Source organism: Amia ocellicauda, chromosome 16 (assembly GCF_036373705.1).
Source record: "Amia ocellicauda isolate fAmiCal2 chromosome 16, fAmiCal2.hap1, whole genome shotgun sequence".
NCBI classification, from domain to species: Eukaryota; Metazoa; Chordata; class Actinopteri; order Amiiformes; family Amiidae; genus Amia; species Amia ocellicauda.
The window spans coordinates 19,763,485-19,773,213 of NC_089865.1; positions in this window are offsets into that span (position 1 = coordinate 19,763,485).

Below are 9,729 nucleotides of genomic sequence, written 5' to 3' on the forward strand. Positions count from 1 at the left end.
TCTAACGGCACGTAGAGATGTTGTGTATTGTTCTGACCTTACATTAATGAGTATCAGCTTTAGAACTTTAAAAACCTGTCCAGCAAACAATAGTAAAAAAAAAGAGCGGTAGCTGATAACATTATAGGTGCAATTACATAAGAACATAAGAACATAAGAAAGCTTACAAACAATAGGAGGCCATTCGACCCATCGTGCTCGTTTGGTGTCCATTAATAACTAAGTCTAGTCTATTTTTGAATGTTCCCAAACTGTGGCTTCAACCACATCGCTGTGGAGTTTGTTCAGATTGTGACAACTCTCTGTTTGAAGAAGTGTCTCCTGTTTTCTGTCTTGAATTCCTTGAAGCCCAATTTCCATTTGTGTCCCCGGGTGTGTGTGTCCCTGCTGATCTGGAAAAGCGCCTCTGGTTTGATGTGGTCGATGCCTTTCATGATTTTGAAGACTTCAATCAAACAATTTAACCTGATATTGGGTTTGCCAATTATTTAATTACCTGACCTTTAAGAAGCCAATGTGGCTGCAATTCAAGGCCTACTGTGTTCACTTTTCAATTGCTGTCTTGGTGTGAGTTGCTGCAGACTTATGCAGATTATGTGTTTCAGTTCTAGTATGCTGACTGAAGTGGACACAATGGCCAATGCCTTTCATCAAGCTGAACTTTATCAGTCATTCCCCTGCTGTCAGATAAGTTGAAAGGAATGTGCTGTTTGGACTGCATTTAAAAACACATACATCACCTCAGCCAGCGCTCTGTTGGAAAAGCTTAAAGGAAGGCATTTAAAACAGTCATTGGGAATTGTAATGTACGCTAAATGAATGGCTCTTTGCTGCTTATTATGTGGAAAAAATATATATAATTAAATATATATATAACTGCTCATGAATCAAATGAGCATGGAAAGATGTATGCTTCGGATAACAAGAATAGATAGAAAAATATATGAACGGGTCAGAGAACAAAGCAAATATGTGACATCATTGAAAAAGTGAAAATGTTACAATGGCAATGGGCCGGACATATAGCAAGAAGAACAGATCAAAGATGGACAAAGAAAGATATTTAATGGATCCCAAGAGATGAACAATGACCTAGAAGATGACAACATAAAAGATGGGAAGATGTAATCATGAACTTATAGATTTAGCTATCACATGCCACTATATAGATAGATAGATAGATAGATAGATAGATAGATAGATAAATCCACACATCAAGTAGATAGTAGTTTGGATCAGACCACCAATTTTCAAAGGTAAAAATTGAATCATATTCAGAATCAACATACATGAAAGCAATTTCAAATGGACCCAGTGGAATGTTATTGAACTCTTAAAAAACGTGTATTTGCCTCCTTGAGTTGTACTCTTGTAACCCTCATTTAACCTGGAATTCCCATTGAGATTAGAGATCTGCCGAGTGGGGCAAACAGGACCCTGACCTTTAACCTTAAAGTAGGAGTGCTTTCAATTTGGCCCTCTTAAATGTTTATTGATGTATGTATTCATTTTGTAATTTGCCTCCTTTGGAATTCCAACACCCCTGTCCTGCAAAATGGACTGCCACATTCCACAGAGTGAAAAAGCAACCTTGTTTCATTCCATCTGAAGGACACCACCGTCTACTGCTCACTCTTACATTGTAGATCCTTGAATGTTATTGTCACTGTTCCTGTGATTCATCATTCTTTATTTTATGATTCTTTGTGTGTATTTCATTGCTCAGTAGGGTTGTTGCTAATATGTTGCCATCAGACTGGCACACACATCATTAGGCAATGAAGGAACAGGAGCTCAAGTAACATTAGGAAGCAAGCATATTTAAACTAAGAACAGGACACCAAAGGGAAGAATTATCTTCGGACTGGAATACTTGCTTTTCCTGCCAAGCTGACATTCCTTTATCTATTATCTCCTTGCTTTTAGAAGTGTGGTTCATAGGGATACCCAGCCCCTACAGCAGAGAGAGCGGGGATGTGATCTTTTAGAGTTATGAGATTACAATGTCTTTTTTTAATCTTGTTGGTTTTGTTCGCTCCTCACAGAACAGTCATAACTGCCGCTCTGCCCATAATACACTCTGAGCATAATGTGTCTGCGGTAGAAAAGCAATTGGTCATTATCTTTGCCTCAAGTTTGCTGGACTCTCACGTGTCTTCTGCTTTGTAGTGGCCGCATTTTGTTTGTGTCTGCTTAGAAACTCCATACTCTTCCAAGACATTTTTATTCTTACATTTCTTTGTAGACACCCTTTTCCAGGGTGACTTACAACTGTTACAATACATCACATTATTTTTACTCATTTACTCATTTATACAGCTGGGTTATTACTGGAGCAATTTCAGGAAAGTCCCTTGGCCAATATCATAGCTATTCAGACGTTCATCAACGATTAATGCAGAGTATCTAGGTATATCCTTAAAGTTAATATTTTGTATGAGTACATATGATAACTGTGTATGAATTGACAATGGCAATGGCTTTCGTAAAAAGTTAACATTTTTACATCAGCCTATCTGAGAGAGTGCTCTGACAATTCACAACAATCCTTGGGCTTTGGTTAAAATACTAATGCTCAATTGGCAAAGGCAAATCCCAAATTAACCATTCTAGAATCTTCTGGAACACTGGACTGAACCATAAAACCAGGAAAAACAGATCTAACCTTTAAAGGTTCTTCATAGGTGCCATACGCTTATTTAGTCATTATTCAATATGCTACATACAGACTATTACCTTTACATAGAAAGAAACCTTGTAAATTGAATGTTTTATCAGTAATTTAATCATGTCTGTAACCAGGGTGACAACCAATTAAAAAAGAACAACAAAAAACATGTACAAGGTTTTGTTTTGTATATGTTGTTCACTTTGCTTTGTTAGCACAGTAAATACGCAGGGAGTACTAATAGTTTGCTTGGCAAACACTTAAGGTTATTAAAGTATTTATTCAGGACAGACCACCTCTTTTTTTTCTTTTAAAGAAAACGAGGGATTCCTCGGGGCAGATTTCTCCCAGGGGGGAGGTTAAACTCGCCAGCAAGAGCAATAATGCAGCTGATTGTGTCTGGCAAAGGGAGGCCGCACAGTCCCCCATCTCTCTCCCGCAATGAGAGCACAGCCCGACTCGGAGGCTCTTTTCACAAGTTTCCTGCGTTTCCACGGCAACAGTGGAACAGCTCCATTCCCAGCTGATCAGTATTCCGCTCTTCAGATGCGAATGGGAGCAGCGGCTTGCTGAAGTGCCACTCCACACAGACGGGTCCCCTGAATCAGCACAATAAAACGCCATACATAGGTAACATAAAAAATCAGAAGCTTATTTTATTATTTGCATTGTATACCACTAAGCCATCTGTACATGACAGACATCTGGAGAGTTCTTTCTTGTAGATGACAGATCAAGAACAACTGGATATCTGTGTCACTCACAGAAAACAGTCTTCTACACAAGGATCCATTGTTTGGGCAGTTTTTCTCTCCTCTGTGCCATCTCTGGCCCACAAACAGTCATTGATGGTTCAGTATTTCCATTGACGTGTGGCTTTAGTCTCTCAGGATTCGCACTATAGCAGGAGGTCTCAGCAGGTCTCGACGTTGGATCAAACCATACACACAGATGTCAGTTTAGCCCAGAATATGGCCACATGAGGTGCTCAGTGCTTTTAAATGGCATATTAAATCAAATTACAATTATTATAATTATAATTTTAATGAATTCTGAAATATAGACTGTGGCATAAGCAAAATAAATTAGTACTGGTATTACTGGTATCATTGCACTAATAATTCGGTTTTAAATTAATTGGCCTGATGGCTTTGAACTCTGATGACTTATAACTTGGAGAATATCCTCATGTTGCTTTGGAAACCTTTTCAAAATGTCACTTCATATTCAAGAGTTACAAAAATCTGTAGTACAGTAACACAAAAACTAATATTTATGCATCCTCAATAGGTGCATATATGCAAGAAAAAATAAATCTCTTTATACTGATTGAAGATATTTTTCTTATTGCAAAATAACAGTTTGATGTTAAATGTTTAGAGAATATTGTGTATCCTTGCACATCTTTCTACGTCTTAATTCTAATTTATCTACCAAATCAAAATCAAAAAATAGCTCAATGCTCAACCCTAAAGGTTTAAAAATAAGTTTCTATCTCTCTCTCATTTCAATCTGTCAAATGTAAAGGAGAATAATGAATAAATAAAGACAGAACAGGTTGCATTGCTTTTGGCAGAGAGGGAAAAAATTGACTTTGAATAAACTGCCAAGCAACATTACCTTTGGGAATTAGCGCCCAAAGAAAGATGATACCATTGTTCTCTGTGACAGGAAGAGTAAACCAAATTACAATTACGACACAAAAATATTTTCTTATTTCTCCTCCCCCTCCCTCCCCTGCTATTTTCGTTAAAAAAATAATGTTTCCACAGGAGTATAGATTGTAATGTAATTATGAAACATGCTTTTCTTCCTCCCATTCCCTACATCTTTAACAACTCTCTGCTATCTGTCTATTTTCCTTCAGAACTGAAAAAGGGTTAATTCCTGCTCTCAAAAACCCATATTTTGATGTTGTGTCCATTTCACTCCAATGCTCTCAATCCAGTAGCTCATCCCCAAATATCCACTTTCTGCACTGTAAACTCCTATTCAACCCTTCCCAATGAGGTTTCTGTCTTCCATACTGTGTATAAACCACTCGATTCTCCGTCTCCTACTCACTACCTCCTGCTGCGCTGCTCCACTGTTTAGGTATTCTTCTTGACCACTCAGCAGCTTTGGATATATTTGATCAAACCATCTACCTATATCTTTTCCTTAGCACTGACATGTCAGACTTTGCTCATACTGCCTCTTCCTATCTCTGACAGCTACTTCCAAGTTGCTTGGTAACTTCGCTGAGTATTATTGCTAGGACCAGTGTTAATGTAGTTGGCATATATGTTATGTTTATCACAGTCTCTGTAAAGCTGATAATGTAAATCTTCCCTCACTATTCCTTTAAGCAAAAGAAAATGATTTTTGGGGGTAAATAGAGGTTTTATTTCATATAACCTCACCAGGCACTATTCCGTTTTGTTCACTTTCTTGTTTATGACATTTTAATGACTATGAAGGCAGATTTGTACAACCACTGCATTGCCTGGCAAAGTGGTGCTTCCCTGTAGACATACAAATAAGCAACACACAGGCTCCCTCCTGGGGAATGTGCCATACAAACAGCATGGAAGTGTTTTTATGCTTGTGTACCAGGACACCTGGAGATGGAGGTGCAGCTGAAGGAGAAGATGAGAATACAAACTGATCTAGGAGCTGTGAAAAACTGAGAAACAGAAACAGAAACATAAACACAACACAACACAGGCTTACATGTTGAATAGCATCATTTGAATGCAAAACACATGGATTAGAAAGGAATGTCATAAAATAAATATGAGGAGGGAAGAGGGAGTTTTCAGATTAATTAGGAGCAAAACATCACTTCTCAGACATTAACGGAATATTTATTTTTCACACTGAGGTAATTATGAGAAGATGAAGAAATTCTCCTGTTTGTGTTGAAAGATGTATGGCAACTGGGAAAAAATGATACGATTTTCACTACTTTAATTTGCTTGTAACTCGAAAAATTCAAAATAATGAACCACTTCAGAAAAACTAAAAATGGGGAAGCAAACACTTTGAAATTCTAATCACGGTGAAACTAAAACTATGGCACAGCCACGAGTGTCTTCAAGAAGGCAGAAAGTCCAACCCCTAAAGGACTTTTCCTCTTGAAAGAAAAAAGGTTTGTGATTTTTTAGAACCCCCCAGGGTTTGTCAGTAAAATAACCCCAATGTGTGCTTTCTTATTTTCTCACAAAGCCTCTGGCTACAGGTCTGCCTAGGCCTCTCCTCCGTGGCCCCGCCTCCTCTTCCCGTCTCCTGTGACATGCTCTGGCAAGGGCTAGACAGATTTTTTTGCACGTCTCATGAATGTTTAGAAGTACCTTGAGGCTTTCCCCCCCAAGATAATTACTGCTTTCAGGCGTAAACCTTGATAGGCCACCTGCCACCTGTGCCCATCATTCAAGACACTTGAGATAAATCTTATCGTGGCCTACACTGAAATAGATTAAGCTATCAATTGAACAGGACACATGAACTGAACAGAACATGAAAAATACTCAATTGATCATTTTGCTTCAGCATTGTGAGGCAGCGTAACAGTAGAGCAGTTTAGGAGAGTGTAAATAAAATAAAATAAAATGCATCCTACATATTTATGGTTACGTCTGCCTCTGTTAGTAATTATAATTATATTATAATCATATTCATTTTACAAATATCACCCTAAAGTCATAGCACTTTCCCCAAATAAATACTTAACATGACATTGCTAATTTACAAAGTTTTTAACTGAACAAACAAACAAAAAAACAAAAAACAAATCATGCACATAAAAATGTATCCTTAATGCACAGTTCTGTACAAACAAACAAACCTAAAAGACAATTTTACATTACTACGCTTCATGGCCATATAACACAAATCTCAATTTAGCAGATAGGCTTAATGTGCAATTTAAACATTTACTATGTCAGTTCACGAGGGAGCTTTGAAAGCCTGGCCTGTCTCAAAGTGTCCTGAAATTCTGGTGCCAGATGGCAACCTCACAACATTCCCATGATGTAACTGCAGTTTTTGTACTGTATGTTTAAACACTAGCAAATTACACGTGTTTTTGTGCAAGGATTTCTTATCATCTATGCTTAAATACACACATAAAAGTACTACATCAAATATATTCATTTTCAAATAAAGAATCCAGCGAGAGCTCTGGCAATCTCCCCTCTTTCACCTGCTCCATTTTGGGGTTGGCCTTTTCTCACAGGGGGATTATCTCCTGGTCAAGGCTCCTTAGTTTAATAGGACATTACTCTAGCATTCATATTTTGATTGATATTTGATTAGATTTAAGCTGTCGAAAAAGCAGCAGGGATGTTGACTTTTCTGTCAAACAAAGAATAAATATACAGTAGGTTTGTAATACTCTTGGCGCCCCAAGCAACCCTGCTAGAACTAAACAGAAAACGCAACATAAACATTGAGCTGCTGTAAAACTTTGCTTTGCACTGCATTTCAAATGGCTGGTGGTGTCTTCAGACCCTCTCCAAAGGTAAGGAAATCATTGACAGCCTCTGCAATGAGAAAGAGGAATTTCAGGGTATTTTCATACAGGTCAATCATCCAATCAGAAAGCTCCAAGGAGACAGCATTCCAGGCAATCAATTAATGAATGGATGGGTAGCACACAGGGTCCAAATATAGACCCTCACATATTATATTTTACATTTACGTAAGAGAGACAGAGTGGGCTCCTTTTAACAGGCTTGAGTGTAAGAGAACACAAAAGACAAGTTCAAACTGCTGAACTACCCTCCTACTGCAAATTACAAACCAATGCCTATTCATGGGTAAATTTATTGCGACAAGCCACTCCCTACTCCTTATAAATAAAAATATGATAGGGTACAGGTTGGTCATTTGTCATTTGCAGGTAGATTAAAGTTTTGATGTAGTCTAGGAGCAAAGACCAGGGGCTCATTTCAGGTTTTCAAAATGTTATTAGCATATATACATAACAGCCTACAGAATGCTTTTTTTTCCTTTCTTCCTTTCTTTCTTTCTTTCTTTCTTTCAATCTGACTGCAAAGCAAAGCATGCTTTAGTCACAGAAGAAGGAAAAACAAAAGCGTTCTCTTTCTAATTAGGGGCAAACAGGCTTTCTTTCTATGGAGAATGTAATCCTTTCACTTTCCTCCCATTTTTTTGTGTCATAACTCTGTAGGCACTGGTCATATGAACGCTACAGAACAAATGTTCAAGCAATTTATGAGGATGTCATCAAATTGAAAATGACAATAATAGGGAAAAAAGTCAAAGCAAAGTCAAGTGAGATAAGATGTTTGAATTTTAATTGTCTGCCACAGAGCAGAATGGTTTTGGTGCAAGAAATGATTAGTTTGCTTCATTTCATTAGGGGCGCCAACTGAGCACTGAAATGGATAATTTAAATTTGGAAATTAAACAAAATTAATTACCTGAGATTGCACAGCTTTTATGTTCAAAAACGAAATCCTTCTCCATCTAGCCCAAAAAAAGGAACAAAGAAAATAGGAAATAGGGCACCCCAGCTGTGATTACTTTAAGTGGGATTCTATTACATTTTATTCTGTTTTATTAGAAACACAAGAACATTCTTTAGTGACAGTCCAACGAGTGTTTTGTCAGCCTCTATTGTATGCATCTCTCAAAGTCATTCACAAGGAGTCTACAAGACAACAAATCCATGCTGGATCCAAACCGATGCATTTGATCTGGATTAGAAATGTCAGTATAAACGCGCCTAGTCTCACAACTTCTAGGACCCAGGTCTGATTGTGGTCTTGGGTGTCTGCCTGTGTGGAAATCACCTGTTTCCTCCCTGTTTCCTCCCACTGCCCATAAACATGCTGCTTGGGTTGATTGGCTAATCTAAATTGCCTTGTAGTTGTGTGAGTGTGGGAGTCCTGTGCCTGCTGTGTTAGACCTCACTGTGACCCTGTACTCGATTAATAATGGATGGATGCAAGTTAGCATGATTTGAGAGACAACCCTCCTGATCTTTGGAGATACAAGGCACGGTAAGAGACACCCCCATTACTGATAATAGAAAAAAGCAGTCTTATTAGATTTGCTGCATCAATGTTTCTAGTCAGTATTAACCCAGTGCATGACACTTTATCCCCCAGATGATTGAACTGTATTGCCCTGTGATGGGGGATGGTATAGTGTGCCAACTGAAACAACCACAAATACCCGAGGTGCCAACCCAAAACATACAAACCTACTACAGTTAAAGACTAAGCACTTAGCAGAGGGGATTTGAACTCTCTTGAGAATCCAGAGGAGTGACGTTATTTGAACAGGCTCCTACACAATGGATGTATATATACAGCATTAGGGCATCACTTTTCAGTGCAGTCAGAGCTATTGGATTACTTACTATCTTCCCTAAAGATGTAACCCAGGCAGATCAAGCCAGATATGTGACACCTTGCAGGACCATAAAGCTGTGGACTAAGTAGAAAATGCAACCATTCTCTTGGAATTAAGGAAACAAGATCCCACGAAGATTGAAGGGTGCGTCCAAACAGGTGCCACCAAAACAAGGCCCGATTGTTCAGCCTCTTCATGGCAGAACAGGCATGACCCTCCACAGCAGCACCGAAGTGTGCGGCAGAATTAGTTCACATCTCTTGAAACCCCTCTGACAGCTGATGCAGATTCTGTGACTCCATGAAAGAGCATTCTTTCGGAGAAGGGACAGGGGCGCACCGCCTTGAATGCCATTTAATTTTGATTCCTTTCCCTGAAACACTGCAGTCTTGCAGGGAGGGCAGATATTTACTGACACTGTCCAGCTCGTCTTTCATTTTAATGGTCTTCTCTGCCCTGCTCAATGACAGATCCTTGTCATGTGAAGCATACGCTAAAGAAGACTGCAAAAAAAACCAAGCCATCAGAGAGGGGATGAGGAGAGGCTCAGAGGGATTAATTTGCACCGTGAAGAGTAGTCATAGTTGAAGAGGATTGGTCGGCTTTCAAAAACAAAGGAATTATAGATCGCTGGGAAGAGCCCAGATCTAAAGATCACTCTTCCAATGTATGCAGAGAGGTCACCATCCCGCAGTATT